At 49.8% G+C, this 22,813-nt stretch overlaps 1 protein-coding gene and 1 non-coding gene across 5 annotated transcripts in view; both read right to left on the reverse strand.

The window, feature by feature from the left end:
• Positions 1-22,813, reverse strand: part of CHST1 (carbohydrate sulfotransferase 1) — a 100,400-nt gene that overhangs the window by 47,390 nt on the left and 30,197 nt on the right. Inside the window, exon 1 of one of the 4 annotated variants that reach the window (XM_070228657.1) lies at positions 14,559-14,654. The exons of the other annotated variants lie outside the window; for them this stretch is intronic. The gene's annotated coding sequence lies outside the window, so the exon portion shown is untranslated. Of the gene's footprint in view, positions 1-14,558; positions 14,655-22,813 lie in introns of those variants that run through there. 4 annotated transcript variants of the gene reach the window in all.
• MIR9121 (microRNA mir-9121) lies at positions 6,814-6,958 on the reverse strand. The gene has a single exon (NR_128152.2). It is a non-coding gene; the product is annotated as a microRNA mir-9121 (primary transcript).

The following is a 22,813-nucleotide window of genomic DNA, read 5'->3' on the forward strand; positions in this document are numbered from 1 at the left end:
CTCCAGACCGCGTGTGGCCGCAAAGACAGGCTGCGCTGGAATGGCTGAGACAAGCTGTCACCATGGCTGAACCCGGGCCCTGCCATCTCTCACAGGCAACCCAGGAGTTTAAGATTAATGACTGAGAAGAACAGGCCTACAGGACTCCAACAGATCAGCGGGAATTTGAAATGCTCTTCCTAGAAAAATGGGAGCTTGAAGGCGCTCCAGGCTTGGCTGTGAGGAAAATTAGAGAGGAGGAGGAGAATAGAGAGAAGACAGGCAAGATGGAAAATGGGGCGGCGCAGTTTCCTAAGCAGGGCCGCCACTCGTAGCGTCACCTCTGGCGGCCGCTGCAGCTTCCTCTCGTCCGCCCTCAGGGAGGCAGCAGCGCAGGAAACGGAAAGAGTTGTAGACCCGGACAGACCCCTCTCCCATCCCACTTCCTCGCTTCCTAGCTTCTTAGCTGTGTGATCTTGAGCGAATGACTGAAGGTCTCTGAGCTTCTGTTTTGCTCTCTATAAATGGGAGGGCCGGATACCTCCAAGTGTTTTCTAAGAGCTAAACGAGCTAAAACGTAAGCAAAAGCCCCACACCGCTTTCCGGACTGTAGCAAACGAGCAATCAAACGGAGGGCGTTCTCCTTGAAGTTGCATTCAACACAGAATCTTCTCGGGCCGCAGAGTGACTTCGCTGCTTGTTTATCTTTCATTCAAAGTTTTCTGAGCAGCAAAGGGGTGAGGAGGACAATGCCTTCATTCACTCATTCATTCATTCATTTAGTCAACAATTATTCACTGAGCGCCCCCATGTGTCAGGAGCATAAGGAGGCGACTCCCCTCGTTCTAACTGCAGAGGAGAGGTAATAAACTGGCAAATGTACCAAATGCCAAGCAGGGCTAAGTGTTCTAGAAAGCCCGGTATGGAGGGAGAGGATGACTGTTTCACACGGAATGGCCAGAGAAGGCTCTCTGCAAAGGTGTCATCTCCAGGCATCTGAAGAAGGGAAGCGGCCGGTTGTGTGGCTATCTGGGGAAAAGCATTCCATAGGGGAACTGTGAGAACAAAGGCCCTGGGGCAGCAGCGTGCCCAGGTAAGGGAAGCAGATGCCAACTGACTGGGACGAGTGCATACGAGGAAGCTCCCCCTGTCCAGCAGGCAGAACAATGAAAGATGGATACAGCCAAGGCATTGAGTCAGCTTCAGCCATGGGTGGTCCTTTGACTGGCGCAGATTGGGGAGAGAGATTTCCAGGCAGACGGCTTCTCCCTTCTTGTCTTTGGAATCTAGCTCAATCCGCCTCGCCACCCCACAGCCCTGCCCTCGCGTTAATAAAAGAGGAAACCGAAGCCAAAAGAAGGGCGCGCTCAAGTGACACCACCAGTTCGTAGCAAAGTCAGAACAGGAACTCGTCCTCTTGATTCCCAGACAAAGGCGTTATAACCAGCCTTGTCATAATTCAGAATACGGGCAGGTCAGCTCCCAGGGAGGCTGCAGGCTCCTGGGGGACGAAGCCCATGGCTCACCAGCCTGGGGACTCTCCAGAACCCAGTATAGGCATAAGAGGACTGCCCAGGGATGCTGACCCCCCTGGATCCATCTTCCTGGGGGCTTTCCCAGCATGCCAGTGGCTAGGCAGCCAGGCATCGTGTTGGAACTCCGAGTAAGTGCCACACATGGTGATTAATACCCTATCTCCCAGCAAGTAATTATAATTAATGCAGAATATCAAATCAGGAAATCAGGCATTATTAGGAGGAATTAGCTATTTATTTTCATTTTCCGCTCTGCTCCGCCACCCCACCTTCCACATCTCCCGCGCCCGCGGGTTTTCCAGTCCCACGCCAGAGGTGGGGGAGAGGGAGAGCTCAGCTAAAACTTCCTCCGTTCCAGGATCGTGTAGGAACGCCTGTGGTCCCAGGCCCTGAATGAGGCAACAGGAAGATGAGGATGGCCACACTTCCTGTTCTCAGAGAGGTTATAATCTGGTGGAAAGCACACAGGGCAGGCAATTGCAGTGATGAAAGTGAACAGAAACGAAAGCGGCAGCCCAGGACAAGGAGCCCCGAACTCTGCCGGGGAGCGTCGAGGAAGGCTTCCAGATTCCAGAGCGGGTAGCATTTGAGCTGGGCCCGGAAGGATGGGCAGCAGCTTTCAAGGTGAGGGGTAGGGCAAAGGCGTTCCAGAAGCAGCTCTAAGATACAAGAGAAAATGGCTAAACAACAGGTGGTACAAAAAGAGGAAGAAGGAGGCAGGAGCCAGCACGGGCAAGGCTGAAGGCTGCTACCCCTCAGGGGCAGAGGGGAGTGAGATAGAAGGCTAAGTAAGGCCCTGAGCTGAGAGGATCAGACTCCAGGCCAGCCCCAGGAGGTGCACCCCAGAAGCGAATGTCCGGTGATCAGGAAAGAGGAAGACAAGTCCAAGAGCACGGGATGTAGGGGGCGGAGGGCAGAATGTGCCGAGAGACCCTGGCCTGAATGGCAGCAGCTGTGGCACTGGTTTCTCTTGCAACACTCCTGTCCCTGGAGGCTTGAGGGCGCCTCCCAGGCTTCTGGCCACAGGAGCAGTGGTTGAGGATATATACCTTGAGGGCAAGAAGAAAGCGGAGTCAGGAATGAGGGAGGGTTGTTAATGAGACAGTAAGCTCCAGGAGAGCAGAGCCGCAGATGTAGGATGAGCTAGATCAATATTTGACAAACAAGTGACCGCCTGAGGAGACAAATTCCGGCAGCCATGTGGAGAATGGAGGGCAGCAGAGGAGACCAGGTGAAAGAGGACCACGAAGGAGTCTATTGCAATATTCTCAGAAGCAGAGGAGCCAAAGGGGTGAAGCCCTGAGTAGAGATCCCTGGCCCTCGGTAGGGGGAAGATGCCAGGAGCATCCCCGGGGAGGAAAGGATTTGAGAAAGAATTTGAAGAAAGAACCAGCAAAGAAGCCCCACAAAATGAATCCAAAGCCCCCAAATGTCCAGAGTCCTCATCCTCTGTTGCTTTGTCTCAGGAAAGTATAAAGAGGAGAGTGGCTCCCCCAAGGACCACCGCGATCTCCTTCTGAGGGAGAAGAGTCTCGAATTCTCTGACCCTAACGGCAGCAGATTAAAGGAGGCACATAATGCAGCTGGCCAGCTTCAAGCAGCTGGATTCAGATGAAGAAGCAGCATCCTGAGAACAAGGAAGTGTGGGAGAAACCTAGCAGATAGCAACAGGGCCTCAGGACCGAGCGTTGACGGGGCAGACGGCCCTGAAGCCTGTAGGCGAAACATCCAGGGGATGGCCTCTGAGTAGCTGCTGCGGGAGATTCTCACGTCTTAGCAGCCGGAAAAGGTCAGGCCTGCCCTATCTGACCAGTCTCTTTGGATCCAAACAGCCTCCTCTCTGCTTGGAGGGTCATCACATCCCCAGGGATTAAAGACTAGGGACTCTGGAGTCTTCCCTGTGGCTGATGGCATGCCCTTAAAATCAGATGCAAGGCTTAGTTATAAGGATTCCTGACACTAAGGCCCATGGAATCGCAGCCCAGCGTATCCAGCCTGAGATGCAGCCTTCTGAACACACCTTGGAGTCAGAGTTGTGGCCCCTCATAAAGCAGTCTTCCTACGGCCTCAATAGCAACTTGGGCCGGTCCATTTAAGGGCAGCCCAACGATCTCATAGCCCCATTACTGAGCATCGAAGACCTTATTTGACAGACATCTGCAAGTATTATCCCCATTTTTCAAATGAAGAAGTAGGCTCAGAGAAGTGAAATGACGCTGTCCAGTGTCACAGAGCAGCACAGCGTTCAAACCCAGGTCTGACCGACTCCAAAGTCACACGCAGGACGCCTTCGTCTTGTCTACCTTGGTTGAGATCTAAGGAGCAACAAAGGCACAAACTCTCCTCTTGATGAAAAGGAGAGAGTCAGTTCTGAATTGGCTGTGGTTTTCCCTCACCAACAAGACAATCAGCTTTTCTGGAGTAGCTCCCACACACCAAAGCATGGTCATCCCCTTTCAATATGCTTCGTTTCCTGTTAGATCTCTTCATTCGGAATGCTTCTGTCCAGCCTTTGGGTTCAGCCCATTTTGGACCCAAGTCCCTCCCCCCGCTGTGTTCCCCTCCAGACTCATAAAAGAAAGTTTCTTTGTTCCTCCACCCAGACCGACGTGGAGCCGTCCCCGAGAACCACTTCCCCACTGCCACTCCCCACTCTCCCTGCAGCGACAGAGGAAATAACGACTCCATCTTCTCCCCCAGCAGCTCTTGCTCCAGGCCCAACCTGAGCTACTCAACGAGGCCCAGCAGGACACTGATCTCCTCTTACACTGAGATTCCTGCAAGAGAGCCTGGCTTGCTGTCCTGTCTACAGTTCTCTCTTACAAAGTAACTCTGTCACCCCGGCCACGAGCTGAAGACGATGACCCAGTGGCACAACTCAGACCGAAATCAGAAATGTACAAACCCAAAAGAAGAAGACCAATAGAAATGTAGAGAGGGAGTGACAGAGAGAGCGAAGGCAAGAGGGTTAACTGGTCTGGAAGTCCCCCCAAGTCCCCATCCTTGGGATCCCTTCTCCCCAGGACCAGCTGAGCCAGCTGATTACAAAGCCACCTTTCCTGTGGAAAGCTGGCCCCCAACCGAAGAACCTCAAGCAAGTCAGCCCCCTTGGAGAAGGAATGACTCAGCTTGGCAACCAGAAAGAGGCACCACCCCCAAAATGCTCCTGTGTAAATCAGGGCAGCTCATTTTAAGTCAACTGAGCCTTAATTCCCCATTCATACACTCAACATGATAACCTCAGCCCCGCCCACCTTCCAGGCTTGTTTTGAGGACCCAGTGGCATCTTGGATACAAAAATGCTTTGGATAATAGGAGAGGAAGATGGGAAGGAGGGAAGCAATAGGATATAGAAATCCATGAAGGGTTTATTTGAATTCCAGCAAGGCCATGTGGTGCCCTGCAATCTTGCCAGGTAGTATTCACTCAGAAAATGTGGAGGGTCCTGGCTGTGCCTGGGGGCAGAAGGGCCGGGGTAGGGAAGTGGAGCTCCCTACACGCCATTTAGCGTGCTTCCATATAGGTGGGGTTATATGCAAACAGGGCTAGCCCACTTCTCAATCCTACTAGAAGAATAAGCAGTAGGACTTGAAAATTCTGCGCTCCGAAGACAGAAAGCCTTAGAGTCCTACCTGTGCCACTTCCTTAGCTCTTTGACTTCTCTAGGCTCTGTCTCCTCATACGTAAAATGGGGACAAGACATCTAATTTACAGGGTTATTGCAAATCTGTGAGGGTTATGTTTAAAAACTTATGCAAAGTGCCTGGCACAAATGGTAGTTGTTCCCATCAATTTTTATAATAAAAATCCCTCCTTTGCTACGGTGTCATCCCTAAAGGTGAGGAGACAGCAGTGAAAGGCTATTAATGAGAAATCCACAATCACCTTACAATAGGCAGCCAGTGGGCCTTCAACAAACTCACTAAGCGTGAAATTGAGCAAGAATATGCATGCGTCTACTTGAATGCTAATGAGGCTCTAACTGGGAAAGAAAGGGTATCTGTGGGGTTCCCACATTGACGGTGGGGGATGGCAGGTGAGAAAAGCAGGTGGAGACAGGAAGAGCAACAGCAAAGCTAACGCTCAGATCCAAAAAGCCAAGGCCTTCTGCTTGGCCGTGTTCCCGCAGGCAACACTATGAGCCCGCTGGACACTCTTTTTCCAGCCCAGGATTAAACGCTCAACAAACTCAGCCTTGGCCATTTCCAAAACTGGGAGCTTTCCACTCCAGGATTTCCAGGTTTGAAGGGTGAGAAGAGTTGATTCCAGTAATTTTAAGAGACAGTCACCATAATCTAAGGTGTCCACCCCAGTGGGACAGCTAGGAAGTCACAGAAATAACCTCAGCAAAGAACTAGCTTTAGAGGACTCTAGAAGGAAGTCTCAAGGCAGAACCGGACAATTAAAGGAAGCAGAAAAGAAGGTAAGAGGGAAAGGCCTGGAATCAATTGATCCGACAGTGTTAGTGGCTAGGAAAGCATGAAGAAAAGAGGGTTAGCGTAAAAGGAAAAATGCAGCGAGTGTCAGAACTGAAGGGCAGCTGTGCCCCTCACTGAGTGCTGAATGGCAGACAGAAAAGAATGGGAATTTCCTTGCTGGGCACCAGCTTTAAGCTGGGCACTGGACTAGGATCTTGATGGATATTATCTCATCTAATCCCCACACCACCTTGTCGGGCGGGGAACTTGATCACCAGCCCCCATTCCACGGAGGAGGGTCGGCAGACTCCAGTCATTGTATCTCTCGCCCCATTAACTTTTTCTTTTCTTGATTGATTCTCCATTATCTTTTAAACAAGGCAAGAACAACACAAATTTTGATATTTAGGGACTCTGGTAAAGAAAAATTCCAGGGCTCTGTGCTCCAAGGGGCTGGTTTCTCCCCTTCTGTTCCAGATCCCTGTTCTCTCTTCTTTAGCTCTTTGCTCTCACCCATGAATTTCCCACTTCTTGTTAAAAAGACATATTCTTATCAAAATACTTAAGTGCAAAAGCAGACATCACAATAACTCTTTTTTCAACAATAAATGGCTAGGTTACAAAATTCAGTAGCCTTCTCAAGAATCCTAAACTTGTCATCAGCTCACCCTGAATTTTTGTTTGGAGAAAGGACCCCGTGCCGTGCCGTGATCTTGACTGGGACCTTTGCAAAGCCACGCGCCCCCCCTTCCTCCAGGCTCCTTCTCTCTCAGTGGCAGCTATTGTCTTTCTCTTTCTCTCTCTCTCTCTTTGCCACCAACTGTTTCGTTCCCCCTGCTGAGACTGTTGAGTCAATCAGAGGAAAGGCCTTAATTTGCCCTTAAACCTCCAGATTTTCAGAACGCCGGCATTCTCTCCCCTCGCGGAGCAGGAGACAGTGACAAGGGGCGTAGAACAGCCCGTACAAGACCCTGAAACCGTGAAGGGTCATCTGCCAGGTTGCTTCTGTTTGGCTGTTTGGAGACAAGCGCTCTCCTGACTCAGTCTTTGCCTGTATCATGGAGCTCTACCGGGAGAGGCCTTCCAAATCACCCTCCACACGCCCAAATGTCACCCCTGGCACCAGATCGAGCTTGACGAAATACCACCCTGTCCAAAATGTTTTCCAGTTCTTCCTGCTGCCTCCCCTCCATGTCTGAAGACCGTCTCTTCCCTGAATGACCGTGGCCTGAGCAGTATAGTCACTACTTGTCTTTCCTTTCTCCCAACTAGAAGCTCCTTGAGGGCAGGACCTGAGTCTACTCTAGGGAACTTCAGCCGCCCTCTCCAGGCTCAGTCTTAAAAGGCCCAGCCTTACACCTTTTCCCGATTTCCCATATTGAAGGCTGAGCACCCACCTAGGAGAGAGCCACACGAGGACGAGGACCCCCGTGTCCTATTCACAGATGCCCCAGCAGCTGGAAGGGCGCCTCCTTCAGACTGGGTTCTCAGGAGCTTCACGTTTAACAAACAAGGTCTCTAGCTTGGGATTTCCTAGAAAGATTCATTGCCATCAACTTCTTCTGCATCAGTACTTACCCTCTAGGTTCTCATACTCCCCTTTGACTGGGAGTAGATTTCTGATAAGAAGGCTTTTTTCACTGATGAGAATGGCCAGCCCCTTTCTACTATTTAACTTATTCAGTTAGAGCCAAAGGCAATGTAATTTGCTTACGACACCCGTATACTCTGATAACCTATGACTACCAGCGATGCCATCAAACGTAGGGGATAGAGAGATTTCTTTAGAATTAGTTTATTAAAGGTTCTAAATCATCCCTCATGTGAGATAACAGTATGTGAAAACACTGCTTAAGACATAAAAGGCCCCTGATAAACGCCTGCTCTCCTTCCTTCCTCCTAAAGAACGTGCAAAACAAACTTTGAGCAAAGTATCCACAGAGATTTAGATTCTTTTCCACCTGTGCACATGCAGGCAGGTCTGGGTGCAGAGCGCCGCCTGTGAAGGGGTGGATACATAGAAGGCCAGACGTGGGTAAAGCGATGTGTATGAGAGAAGTCGCCGTGGCTGCTGTGAAAATCTAGGTTCTCAAAGAAGTCTGATCTGAAGTGAGAGAGAAAAGAAGAATCTGTACCGGAGATCATTCCTCTAATGAATGAAGTTGGGGACCACAAAGAAGAGCCACAAGTACTGCCCGATAAATGCGCCGTCCCGATCAGTATCAAGCATTGTGCTACCAAGACATTTTAAGCCCTATGATCTTTACAGCAATACTGATGACACTGAACATCTTTCTGGCAATTTTTCAGCTCCCATCAAACCAGACCCAAAACAGACTCTAAAAGATGCTTAATCTCCAACTTTTCTGCATCCTTAGACTGTTAGCCGGTTAATATGTAGAAATCTTTAAAGGCATCAGAGCAAGAAGTAAAACTGCAGGGCGGCTATTAACAACCAAGCATGTTCAGCTGACGAGCGGGGGTCAATTCATAGCCAGGTTTTTCATTGAATCAGTGTGAGTTCATTCCACCTGAAAAGTAGAGACGGTGGTCACCTTGGTGAAGACTTCGTCAGTGAGAAAATATAGATGCTGCATAACCACGAGCTGTGAAAGGAGAAGACAAGGGGACCTCTCCGTAGGCATTGTTTGCATATGCGTTGCCAATGCATTCAACATCACTCACTCAACACTCAGCAATTCAGGGAACACCTCCAGCTACTGACTGAGCACTTACTATGTGCCCGATGCTGGAGATGCAATGGAATATATGAAAGATACCATTCCTGCGTTCATGGAGCCTGCACGTGCGTAGGGAAGACGGACAGTCGTCAAGAAAACAAATAAGATGATCTCAGATAGTGATGTGTGCCGCAAAGACAGCATGGAGGACCACGACAGAGCGGTACCCAGTGGAGGACATGGGGAAAGCTTCTCCAAATAGGAAACCTTTGAACTAAGACCTTAATGCTGAGAAAGCTCCAAGACAAAGATCAGGGGAAAGAATATTGCAGACAGAAGAAACAGCTAGGCAAAGATCCTGAGGGAATAATACATTTGGAGTATTGGAAGGCTAGAATGGATGGAGCAGAGAGTGTAGGCAGAAAGTGAAGACAAAGAGACAGGCTGGGCTGGGTGAGCGCCGCATCTTTTAGGCCACGGCAAGGAGTTTGGGTTTTATTCCAAGTGCAAAGGACAGCCAGAGAAGAGTTTTAAGCAAGGCAGAATTGGATTTACATTTTTAAAAGCTTGCTCAGCTGTTGTGTAGAGAGTAGACCTCAAGAAGCAAGAACAAGGCAGTTAGGAGGCCGTCCCAATCAATCGATCAACCGTCTTGGCTAGCAACGATGGTGGCCTTGCCTGAGGGTGGTAACAGTAGAGCTAACGAAGAAGTAGACGCGACATTCTCGGCTGAGAGTGTATTTTAGCGGGGGCACTAAGAGGACTCGGTGATGAACTGGATACACAGGTATAAAGAAGCACAAATCAAGGCTGAACTCAGTTTGGGGCTCTGAACAAATGTAGGGTCCCCATTATCAAAATCGGGAAGATTGCAGAGGACCAGTTACAGGGTGGAACTAGGAAAGAAAATCAAGAGTTCTGTTTTAGACACGACACGGATGAAACATCTACCAGATACCCAAGCAGTTAAAAGTTCAATCGGGACCTCATGGGAGGGTCTGGGGCTGGAGATATAAATTTGGGGAGTGATTGGCACATAGTCTAAAATCATGAGTCTGGCCGAGATTAGGGGACTATAGAAATGAAACAAAGAAATGCCCCAGGACCTAGCCTAGCCCCACAGGGGCCAGTGAGAAGAGGGTCATGAGGCAGAAAGAAAACCAAAAGAGGGTAGTGTCAAGCAAGGCAAGGAGGCGGAGGCATCGACCTGTGTTTCATGGCCATCCAACTCTCCACACCATCGATGCTGAAGGTCCTGGGCCAGGCAGTGGGGTCACAGTGACGAACAAGGCACGGCCCTACTCTCAAGGAACTTATAGTCTAGCGGACCAAGGGGCGACACCCGGAGAATGGGAAATCTACATTTTGTTTCTTGGCAGTACAGATTCTGATTCGCCTACCGCAACGCCAGACAAATCAGAGCACAGACCAACTGAAAAGGAAAGTTAAAGCTACGAGACCACAGTTGGACTCCTGCTCTATGTGCAGACCAGCAGATTTTTAAACCTAGCCTGTGACACAACATACCGGCTATTGAACTTGTTTCCTATTCGACTTCTAAGAGGCTTCAGGTATTGCAAGTAAGGCTTAGAAGAGAGGGACTGTCAGCTGCTTGGTGGCATTTAGTGTCCCCAGCAAAACAGTCTGTGGACATAGGGAGAGAAGAGGATCACAGTTGATATTTTCCTGTTGTCCCTCAACACAGATGTGCAAGGAAAGTCCTGTTAGAACAATGACATAAACAACTCTGAAGATAAATGGTAGTCTCAAAGGAGAAATTCTCAAGGTTCAGTGAGATTCCGCGGAGGGAGTCACCAATGAATTTTCTTAATAGTAATGGCTGGGGCGGAGTTTGTGCAATGGGTTGCGGATGTACTTCTGATGTAGCTTAGGGACTGTCACCCTTCAGCCACCCCCGTTAGCCTGCCTTTCCTGATCCTCTGCTCCCGAGCACCTCCAGAAGCCACCCCAGTCCTCACAACCCAAGGAATCCTAAAGATCTAAAGAGACAACCCAACTTTGCACACTAACTGCCTCTGGCCAAGTGGCCTACAGGGAAAGCTTGGAAAAGATCCTGTACCCAGGCAGGGCTGGGGCTGTCTGAGGTTCTCAGACTAAGCAACTCATCACGGGAGAAGTGAGATGATCACCCAGCCAACAGAAAGAAAGGGAAGTGGGATGCTGATGATTGGCATTTTCTCTCTTGTAGCCATCTTGGATTTGGCAGCCAGAAAGACAAAAGCAATACTAAATCAAGAACTGGGAGAGAAGAAGGACTGAGGAAGCGTGCATCAGGGAACAGAAGAGCAGAGAAGAAAAGTGGAAGGGCAGGGGGACAAACCACGGCATTAGGAACATCCCTGGGCCAGGCTTTCTTTTAGATGCGTATTAATTTTGCGTTATGGGTTTTTGTATTTCTCTCCCTCCAATTTCAACCTGGTAACCGCAGGCTTTTTAAATCCTTGCCTCAGGGACACAGTCATGGCAGAAAGCTGAAGAAGCAGTCTCAAATTAACTCCTTGGTTTTGGGGAAAGCCCACATCCATTCAGTGGACCCCGCAGGAGGTGGAGGAAGAGGGTGCCCATGAGAAGCAGGGAAGAAGGAAGATTCCCCAAGAGTAGGAAGAGGGCAAAGTCTAACGCTCCCTCAGGCAGAGAGGGCCCAGACCCTGCTCCCTCGCAGGACACAAGGAAAGTGGCAGAAGCCAAGAAAGGAGCCACAGATCATATTCCCTTTCCTTCCCAAGCATGAAATGGAAGAAAGGCCACCGGTCCTAAGCTGAACAGACTTGTGACAGATGAGTCACCATGCCTTGGCCTGCCGAGACCTTGGAACCAGGCAGTCGTAGGGAGCTGCAAGGATAACTGAAGTTGAAGTTCAGAAGTAAACTCACGGATGTAGCCTATTACCAGCTGACCTGAACAACTAGTTAGAGGCATCGTGAATAGAAAAGATTCTTACTGGACTTTACAGACCTGTCAGAACCTCAATTAAAAGCCGCAAGGCTTTCCTATACCATCTGCCTATGGCAAAGCAAGCTAGGCAATTCACTATGCCCAGATCTGGGGGTCTGGGCTCTTCCCCTTTTTACCCCTTCCTGGGAACCTAGGAGGGAAGAGAATAAATAATAAAGGACACGAGTGGGCTACAGACTTCTCTTTCCTTACCCCACCACGGAGCTGTCCCTACTCCCCGCCAGACAACCTACAAGTGATTTCTCTCTCATCTAAATTCTGGTTGGCTGCTTTAGGCTGGACTTCCCTGGGCAGGCACCCTTGGGCGGAGTCACTGCATCCCAGGGTTTGCAGAATGTGGACTGCAAACTTGATTCAGGTGGCAGTCTGGCTCCAGTGAACACACTCACAGTCTCCAAGTTCCTAAGAAACAGATTTTGAGGCTTAACCGCTGCTGAATTCCTTTACCATAAGCAATCTGCCAACCCAAGTTCTCTCCATAAGCCACGTCCTTCTTGGAAAGGCAGTACAAGGAAGAGATCAGAATAGGATGTTGCCTTGCTGTGTAAACACAGATTCAGGAAAAGGAAAATATTGTCTTACTCGAAGGATATCAGCATCAAAAATACACGTGGCTTGGCATTCTCCTCTTTGAAACTGTCAGGATAAAACTATCCATCATAGGTCCCCTGATAAGTCATGCCACGCGAGTGGAATCTCCTATTTTGATAGAGTGACTAAGATTAAGAATTAGAGGAAGCAATAGAAACATTATATACCTTGACCAGTAAAGGGTTTGAAAAAGAGTCTCGCAGTATCTTCATCAGCCAGGCAGAGGTACGTGTGCACGAGAACAGGACAACTAAGCAAAGCCATCACTGCGTGGTAAATCACAGTCGTACGCCTCTCGGCTCCATCCCTCCCAACATTTTTTAAAATTATAGCCACAAAGACATAAAAGCAGTGCCCCTCAATATGCGCTAAGATCACAAAATAGAGAAGCAGAGCCAATATGGCCTGACTGAATCAAGACTCAGAAATATCTCAACAGACAGGGCGTTCCACCAAAATCACGAAATCTACTAAGGGTCGCTGAGAAAGCCCGCAGTGCAAGAAGTCAATTGCAATGACTGTAAAATGGAGAACCTGGCTTAACAGCCATCCAAATTTCGAGGAAAATGGGAAAATAACAAATCAAGGTTTGTATTGTCTGCAGCCTCCTCAGGCGGCATTAATTGAAATACAATATCCAAGTAACAATTTAACTATACACTCCGTGCCCAGCTATGTACCACTGCAGTACGACACTTAAGAGGGACATTAATGACCGAGAGCAAGTCCAGAGAACAGTGAACAGAACGGCAAAAGGATTAAAAACATATTCTCTGAAGGACAGTTGAGAAGGCGGAAGGAGGGGAAAGAATGATTGAAGGAGCCAATAAGGTTTATAATTTTAGTGGGAACCTTCCCTCGCTGGCTTCACATACTTATGTGGACGAGAGATTTGGGATTTTTACAGGGAACCAAAGGCTAAACCCGAACCAATGGGTCCTAGTTATAAGGAAGGCAGATTTCAACTCAATAAAAATACCTTTTCAAAATAATCACAACTATCCTGCAGTAAAATAAACGATCCTGTGTAACCGAGAACTCTCCATTATAAATAAGACTTTTAAAGACCTGTTGAATGGTTGTCTGCTCTGACCTGCTCCCTGCCAGGAAGCACACTTGTCCCCTCACAGCAGCTCGGAGCCCCAAGGGGCCAGCTTTGTAACAAAACTATGAAGAACCATCTGGCAGAGTTGGACCAGGTCAAGTTGCCGGCAAACTCGGGTTCTAGCATCTGGACCTTTGGCACTATTCTTGATGAAAGGTCATTTCCTCCACCTCTGCTTTCAACAGATGAAGCCATCGTTTTGCTCCTTGGTCCTCAAGAGCTGGCTGGCATCTTGCTTTTCATTCTGTCCACTAACTCTCGAACTGGAGTCACGTCTTCGAACCCCAGCCTGCCGAGGTAGGTATCTAAGATCGTTCCCAAGGGTAACGCTGTCAAAGACCCCAAGGCACCAAACAGCTGCCAGCCTGGATCAACGCCTGTCACTCACTGCCCGGAGACCTGACGCCAGGCCTGGCATCAATTTGAAAGCAACTAGCAAAACTCCCCGCCACCAGCGCCTGAGGACTTGGACTTTGTCACCTCCTATATATCAGGCACTGAGGATACAAAAAATGAACAGTCCTTGTCCCCTAAGAGCTCCCAATCTAGCAAGAACATTCTCACCTTAGCATACTCTTCACGCTGCCCATAGAGTATAGGAATGAAAAATTAGAATACGCCGTGCTACTGAGATACGGAGAAGAAATCAAAAATCTCTTCCTGACGGGGCAGCGGGGACGGTTCTCAGGATAGACTTCGGGGGACACAGCACTTGAGCTGGGTTTTGACGCGTGAATAGGATTTGCCACTTGGAACGTGAAGGAGAGGAAGGCATTGCATGCTCCGCTGATGAAAGAGCATGAAAACAAGCTGAGACATGAAACTCTCCAGCATACTCAGGACATCAGGACTAACAAGCCCAGGGTGATGAGAGCAACAGCGGCGGCTGCCGGGGTCTGCAACAGCGGCCCAGCCTATGGAGTCTGTATTGTCTGCGGGTGTAAGCTATTCGAGTCAGCCTATCCCAGTGTCAAAGCAGGGCAATGCCACAGAGCAGGACGCTGATCCAGATTCCCGTGGGCCAGGCTCCTCCCCAAAACAAATCATAAGAACAACGTTTGTTCCGAGATTATGTCTCTCCTACTTCTGCAGAGTTAAAAGCTCCTTTTTTTGTAAAATGATAGTGATTGTAGATCGTGTTTGGATGTTTAATATTCTGACCTACAAAACTGGTAGTCCCCCCAATTTTGAAGGGAAAATGTTGCTATTTGTGAATCTAAGTCTGGCAACCACTAGGAGAGAAGACCTTTGAGGTGCCTCCCAACACACGCACATTTCCAAGAACTGGGACCTTCACTCCAGGCTCCGGGTCCCCTCTTCTCCGTGGGTCAGGTCTGGGGTCTTCCGGCCAACTCCCCTTTTCCTGCAGGCCTTACAGCAACACATTACATCTCCCGGATGACAGATGGCTGTGGAGTAACACTCAGACTGTTGGGGTCCTCATGAACTCGGGAGGCCTCTTAATGACATTCACGACACGTAACAAATCAGCTCTGAGCGAAGTCAACCTGAAGAGATTTTAACAGATGGTAGATGTTGCTGCCCGTGAGTACAAGTCATCTTTCATTTAGGTACCAATGCTACGTTGCACCCCCATTTTAAGGTCTGCCACTAGACCCCCCTTCCCTGGCTTTATTTATAGAGCTTTAGCACCCAACTCTCACACCAGCTGGGGAGTCATCGTCTCCCTCTGCCTCCTAAGTCCTAAGGAATGGCGGTCTCTGACTCTGCTGTGTTCCCCAGTGAGGGCTCAGGGGTTGTATCTGCCAAAACAACCACCTAAAGGAATGACTCAAGACTTAAGGACCTTCTGAGGAAGAAGTAGGCACAGGCTCGAAGGCGGCACAGTCCCTGCACTAGGCGACCTCATCTCTGTGCCCTTCACTTCTCTCTTCCACCTCCTTTTAGCCTCTCTCTCTCCCATATCCATTCTACCCACTCAACATCATAGCGGTTATTTGGGATATATTCTGCTTCTCTCCTTTGGAGTTCCAAAGGCAATTTCATCTCCATCTCACGCTCCACCCTCTACATTTCTGGGCCCTTGTTCCACTGCAGGCGCTAAGTTTGTGTATTTACCCACAGGGCAATTCACAAATGACTTCGTTCAACTCAGTAAACACCGATTTACTGAGCTCTTAACGGTATGCTAGACATTCAGGATAGAGAGAGAAAAAGAGGCTGTTCTCCGCCTTCTGGGGGCTCAAAAAACAAGAGAAGATGTTGTCTTCTACTCGGCTGACTCTCAAATTCCCTCCGTTTTCTCTCCCTCTTCTCACCCACAAACCCAAGCCCCGCGGGTAATTAACAAGGTGAGTCATAGATTTTCACCAAGATAAAACCTCTTGCTAGCTTGGAAAGTCTAGCAAAAGTGGCTTCGTACAGTTCCAGCTGTTGTTTTGTTTTTGTTTTTTTCCCTTTGCGCCTTTGAAAGGCTCTGAAGACTGGTAAATATAAGTCTAAATCATTAGACTCTTTCGGGGAGCAGCAGGTACAGGAGGGTGACCTGCAGGATGTGACAAGTGGGTACTACATGTAGTCTTTTCTGGGTCTCTGCCTTTTCAGTCGTTGTCTGGTTTGCTCTTTCTGTGTCTCTCCTTCAGCTCATCTGGCTCTTTTTCCCCCTCAGGATGCAAATGCACTTTGGGAGGCTATAAAAGGCGGAAGCGAGGGAGACAGGGCCCCCGCCACCGCCCAGCGGTGAGAGCAGGCTTCTGGCAGCAGGAGGGGCCCCCCACCATGTTACGTCTCATCTGGAAACCTTGCTTCTGAATCCACACCTTTCAGAAGAGGCTTCTCCCCTCCACCAGAAACTCTCCATGTACCATCTCCGGAGGAATGACCCAGGCCCATCCGTGTCACCCAATTTGCCATAATGTCCTCACCCATGATCTCACTTAACTAACCCAACGGCTTACCGTGCCCTGGCACGCTCACTCTAGGTTCCGGCCTGCCCCAGGAAAACACCAACCATTCTTCCTCCCAGCCACCCCCAGCGTATTTATTATTTTTCACTGCTACAGTAGGTCCAAACTCAAGTAGAATTAGACGATTCTCATTCCAAACCTCTTCTTTCCCAACAAGAAGCCACCTCTGCCTTTTGCTACCACCTACGTTGGTTTTGCTAAAATCCACAATTCTTCTAACACCACTAATCTGAAGAGAGGGCGAAAGGGAAAAGCAGAGCTGGGACGGCAGATCAGGAAAGAGCTAGAAGGAGTGATGGCAGTGCCTGCCTTCTCTCAGAACCGAGCTACAGGGAACGCACCATACTTGGGCACTGTTCTGGAGCCACTCCCTTGTAATTATGTCAACCGCCTCCCCAGACATTGCATCTGGACGTTTCCATCAGGATGGAGACACGGTGGAGAAACCTCATATAAAGAACGAGGTTTCAGTGGAATGAGGAGAATGAACTCTCTCCTCCTCTCGCCTCCCATTCCTTCTTTTGCCCTCTGTAGTCCAGGGCTTCTCTACACTGCGGGAGTCTGATTAGGGCTGTCAAGAAGGGTCTCACTCGTCCCTTTCTTCCTTCTCTTCATTCGACTCCTAACCCTGGTCCTTCCCACATTCAAGCTCTCTGTCTTTCACAACCCTCTTCCCCGGGCACCCACAAAAAGTGCAGGTGTTACGTTAGACCCCAAGAAGAGAGATAAAGAAAATAGCGGGCCTGCGCTCTACCCCCACGCTCTCCATTGCCCCTTCCACCTTCCCCGACCAGGCCCAGGCCTGCTTCTGCGAGAGTGAACACCTCCAAGCTGAGATGATTTATCTGAAATGCAGAGTGTAAGTAGTTTCTCCTGAAGCTTGCACGACTCCAAAAATGCTACAACCGTGCTCTGTGAATTAGCTGAGCTATTTCTCATGGAGCACTTGGTCGTTGCCTTTTCCGAGACTGTCCATCCCTCTTCATCTACTGTAACTTCTTCCCACGCCTCTGTCTCTCTCCTCTCACCTTATGGTTTTCTGCCCCTACCCCTCTCTCGCCCATCTGACGCTTTTCCCCTCAAGAGAGCTGGGAGATCCTGGCCGTGGAAACGGCAGCAGGGATTCAGAAGACTGCTACCAAGCCCTGAGCCTCACAGGAGGTACAACTGACAGATGATCCCTAGGTCTTCGTACCGTTGCCTTGCTCTACCTAGCTCGAAGCTTCCCTGCTTATCCTCCACAGAAAGACCAGTCATGGCACTCAGAGCCCCCGAGCAGCAGGTCTTCCCCGGTGGGCCCTTCCAATACTTTCCTAACAAACTCTAGAGGCCTACCAGGGCCATTACAGCAGCCAAACATGGGCCCCTTAGACTCCAGACTGCTCAGTACCACTGCGCCCCTGCCCTCCCTCCTGCCTTATCGACTGTCATCTCTTCTGTCGACGCTGCCACATTCTCAGTGGTTCCATTTACAGTTCTGGACTTGAAGATTTCCTCTATCATTCCTCAGTAAAGCTCTCTCTTCCCTCCACATCTCCCCTCGCTGGCCACTTGACCTCGTCTCACCCAAGAATCAGGGAGGGCCCAGGGGATGGGGGGAAGAGTTGGGGATGCTGGAGGGCTAGAGAAATCGAGAAGGTAAGACGTGTCGGGAAGTGTCCACTTCCTCAAGCATTCCAAGGAAACAGAGGCACAGGTCCTCTTGCTTGCTTACCCTCCCTAGAAAGGTACCTCGTGTCTAGGAACATGATGGATTTCTTTAGTCAATTCCCCGAACCACCATCATGACTCTCCTTCTATCAAGACTCAGTGACTTGACAAGAAAGTGTCTTGGCCTAGAAGTTTGCATCCATGGTGCTGTAACAGTGGGACCCGTGGCCTTCCAGTGGGGCCCAGGATTCCCCCGGGACGCCTGCCACCAGCCGGGACACACTCAGGCTACTTCAAGAGGTACGTCATTCTCCAGCCTTCTCCTCTGCCCTCCCAGGAAGTTTCCTTCAAAGCGCATTGGCTCACACCAACTGAGACCCAGTTCTCAGCCTTTCACAGAAGCTTCCCTCACGCCGACTGACCCACATCAGTAACCTCAGTCACAGAGCATCTTAGCTACCCTGGAGTCACTCACACCGTGGGCTCTACGACCCATTCCCCTCACCTACTGCCCCGGAAGGACACTCTGAGGCCGAGGCCACATACCAGCAAACCTGCCAACGTCCAAGGAGACCCTTGAACAGACCACAAGACCCCAGAACTTGCTGAAGGCAGTCCCGCCCTGCCCACACCCTTCTCCCGCCTGCCCGCCATTTTAGGAGTTGCACAAATTCACTCTTTTATTTGTATATAATGTGAACATAAATGCATACTTTGTGATTAAATATTGAGCATGTTCATATTTTCTTTGAGGTTCAGTTTGTATTATGAGGCCCCAAACCCATCTTCTCTGCGAAGAAATGACCCCGCTTCTGAGAAACATTCCTGTGACAATACTTGGACTTTCAGTATGAATTCGTACAAGAGTGAAGACTGCAGTCTGTCACCATTGGAAGGATGGGAATGTGTGCCTAGTGGGGGTCTTAGGAGTCTTCAGAAAGGAAACAAAGATGGAAAACTAAGCTCTGGGCGGCATTTGCTTTCCTCTGCTAATGACCCCACCACTCTGCTCTGCCTATCCCCGTACAGCCTCACGGCCTCCCCACTCCCAACCCTACGCAGGTTACAACTAGAGGACCACAGCGCTCTGTGCCCCAACCAGTCAATGAAGAGAAGTCTAGGCTAGAGCACAGGACCCCGCAACAGAGGGATCATCCAGAGTATGAAGGAGACAGGAAGTAAAACCTATAAAGACGAGCTTTCTGGACAGGCTGGGAAAGGCCTGTCCCACTCAAGAAGGGCCAAGGAGACACTCCAGTGGGGGAGCCAACCCTGGGGTCCGGGAAGAATCCATTTTCCGGGAGACCAAGCCAAGAAGGGGTTTGCAGTCCAATAGCACCACAGAGCTAACAGCAAAGCTTAGCATTACAGCGCGTTACAAACCAGTCAAAAGCTCTCCCGGCTCCCATCTTTCATATTTTCTTTTTTTTTTTAATTTTTTGTTTCCTTCTAAAAATTCTTTTGAAAAATTCCGGTCTTGTCACAGGCTGCTCTGGTGAAGGGCTCAGCTCACTTCCACAGCCGCAATTATGCTGCCGCCAATAGATAAGGCAGAGTCTTGAGTCCTCTCTCCTGCCCTGTCTACACTTCTCCTAAGAGGGCCTTTAGAGGAAGAAAGGAGAGCTGGGGCCACAGAAGGACAATAGTAAGAAAATGCCTTCCAAGGACGGGGAATTTTTTTTTCCTTTGAATCTTGCAATATTAATATATTAATATATGGTACCCTCCCATCCTCAAATAGAAACAGTTCACCCAAAACACCACTCCTGAATGATAAAAGCATCGAGCTCCAATTATGTCACAAGTAGAAGAAAGAATTCAGGGACACCCATCTCTATTTCTTGTGGCCTACAGGCAGACTTAAATGATTTCAAAATGCAACTACTCAAAGAATGGAGCAATAGCGGGACAGCCCTTTGACCTCAAGCTCGTGGCATTCCCATTTGATTTGCATCACCTCTTCCATCCAGGCCTGTCCACCTCCCTCAGCACTCTTCTCCTCTTCTCACCTCTTTTCAGCAGATTTAGGGGATCAGGACTCACAACTCCTTCCTGCCTCCTAACTCTGCATTTTATCCCCCATCCTGTCTTTCCCTGTATTTGCCCATGTGGAAGGGAAAGGGGGCAGCTGGCGAGGTTCGTCTCTCAGAAATGCTCTTGATAGCTTGGAAACTAGTGCAAACCAGTCTCTGAATCTCTTCAACTCCTCCTAAGTTAAGAAACCATTACTAGCAAGTAGAGACACCCAACACAAGTTTAGGAAGCAAGTTTAGCTCAGGTTGGAGCGGAGGGCTCTCAATTCTTCATGAAGGAGGTAGACAGCCCTCGAGAGTGAGCATAATCACTATGATGAAAAGCAGCAGAAGAGACACAGGATCTGTTCCTGTTTCAGTGTATCTTTCCATCTCTGTGTACGTTATCGTCCTGACTCACTCTCTTCCCCATCCCTGTCTCTCTTGCTCTTTTCACCCCTCCCTCACTCTCTGCTCCTCTTTTTACTGTAAGACACATGACAGTTGACAGGCCTAGAAGGCTAAGAAGGGCAAGAAGTCAGATCTCACAGACAGGCCAGCGGCAGGACATGGCCTGGGAGGGATAGAGGAAGGCAGGTGAGTTGTGTGTGACCTGCCCTCCTGCCACAGGCTGTGTTTGTCCCTTCAGAAATAAGTCCTCTCTGCTTATCTGACTTCCCCCTCAAGGCCTCAAAATCTTCTTGTGACCATCGGGCCACATCACTGCTTCCTGCCTGCGGGAGGGGAGACCTCGGGTAAGATACTTGCGATAGGGAGTTAGCTCCCGGCCAGCCCATCATCGGCCTCCCCCGGACATTTCTCACATACAGAGTCACCAAGACAAGGCCACTGCGCAGGGAAAGCATTTGCCCCCCCACATCGAAAACCCAGTTTCCGCTGTGTACATACTTCCCATACATCCAGACGGTTTAGCTGAAGCGAGTCCTGTCGAGGAGGAAGGCCATTTTCTGAAGCCCCAGAAGACCCTGGGCCCATTCTAAACATCCTTGGTGTTGTATCAGGACCACCCCAGGAGGAGGGCAGAAACAGACCTCCCTGAATGACCTGAAGAAGAGCCAGCTGGATGGGACCCCCTCTCTGCCAGTATTCTTGAGCATCTTTGTGTGTCCTCTCCCCTCTATTTCCTCTTCTCTGTCTCTGGCTCAATCGTGACTCTCTCTGACCTATCTGGCTTCCCTCTGGGGGAGGGGACAGTACCTTCCCCGACCAGCAACAGTCAGCTTCAGGGCCCTGTTCAGTGGCTGTGTCTTCGCCCAGGCCCTGCTCACCCTCATCCCTCAGCCTCTCGCCTGGCTCCCTACTCAGCTCATCAGAAGCATTTCTAGTCACTGACTGTGGGCAAACTATCCAAGATCATCAGAAACTAGCCTTCATCAAGGGCCAGCCTAATGCTCACCCACCACCATGGTGTTCCTCCAAACCCTCCACACCAGGGTCAACAGCCCCTCTCGTGATGCTATTATCACTGCCTTAGTGCCCCAGCTGCGACGCCACTGTCTTGCCACTCCCCCCATGATAAGCATGGCCGCTCCAAGGAAGCTCATTCCACTGCAAATTCTTGTAGCCCTCGATCCAAGGAGGTAAAAAAATGAGCGCAGCTTCCAGAAGCTGACGGCCGAGATTCGGCTCTCATGAGTACCCCTTGCCTATCTCATTTGTCCCACCCAGATCTTAACCCCATGACAAGATCATCAGGAGCTGCCTGCGAGCATCAGCAAGATTCTGAACGGTTTATGTAAAAATGGTTATGTTAGTAAATAAGTTAGTGAACGCAATGCTTTCTGGAATCTTGGAAGACTCTGAGAACCCTATAAATTTCTTTTGTAAATTGGTAGAACCATATTCAGTGAAAACAGAAATAGAAAAAGACCGTGAAAACTTGGCGACTAAGATAAGCAGCTCATTTCAGCGCTGTCTCTCTAGCTCTCTCAGTCGGGCTGCAGCACCTGTTGTCATCGGTCTCCATCTTGCCTCGGTCCTTCTCATCCTTGTCTTCTTCTATCTCCTCCTGTCTCTCTGGCCTACCATCTCCCTCCTACCCTTTTCTCCCCCATGCACTACGCGCCAGAGCCCCTTCGCTTGGGTCAGCTAGTCCAGGTGGCCTTGCACTTCAACTGCGGGCCTGTTGGTTCCCACCTCTCAAAAGATCCATATTAAGAGTAATTTGGGGACTCCCAAGTATTCTTTGTTTTTCCTTCAACATCACCTTCTCTTAGCTACCTCGGCACTGCCCACTCTGCACCCCCCAGCAAAGGCCTCTGACTCAAGGACTTGATAAAGGGGAACACAGAAACTAGTGAGGATAGGAAAGGCCAAGGGAAAAGGAAGACGACACAGGGAGCTTCCTTTTCTCTGCTCAGAGCCTTTACCAACTGTACTATGCGCTCTCCAGAGTATTCAGGAGCCTCCATTGATACACTCCCTCCCAGACAAGTAGAAAATGGGTTCCTTGTCTCAGGGCCTCTTCGGGGAGTCTTTTGTGCCCAGCCCTTAAAGACCAGTGGTCCGTGAGAAAGTTGACACTTGTAACAATGGGAATTTCCAGTGGAGCCTTGAATCTTACCACCAATCCCTCTCCCAGGAGAGACAACTCGATGGGCTCCTCCCCACAACCCAAGCCCAGCAACCACAACTGTTGTGCATAAGGTGACACAGCTCACCCAGGGCCTGCCCACACCACATCCCATTCTCCTTATCATCCGTACCTCCCTTTCTCACCTCCCTTCGAACAGGCCCCATTTAAGATAGATTTGGGAAGGACAACCTCTCCTCATTCCTTCTTCCCACCCTTGGGCTCCCAGCTCCAGCAGATACCAACACCCTTGCTCTTTAGTTCCAACCTCCCCTCCCCACCCCTCCCCTAATGGAGAGGTGGCTTCTGCACTTCTCATAAGCACTGGGGAGACAGAGAAGGCAGC

Source organism: Equus caballus, chromosome 12 (assembly GCF_041296265.1).
Source record: "Equus caballus isolate H_3958 breed thoroughbred chromosome 12, TB-T2T, whole genome shotgun sequence".
NCBI lineage: Eukaryota > Metazoa > Chordata > Mammalia > Perissodactyla > Equidae > Equus > Equus caballus.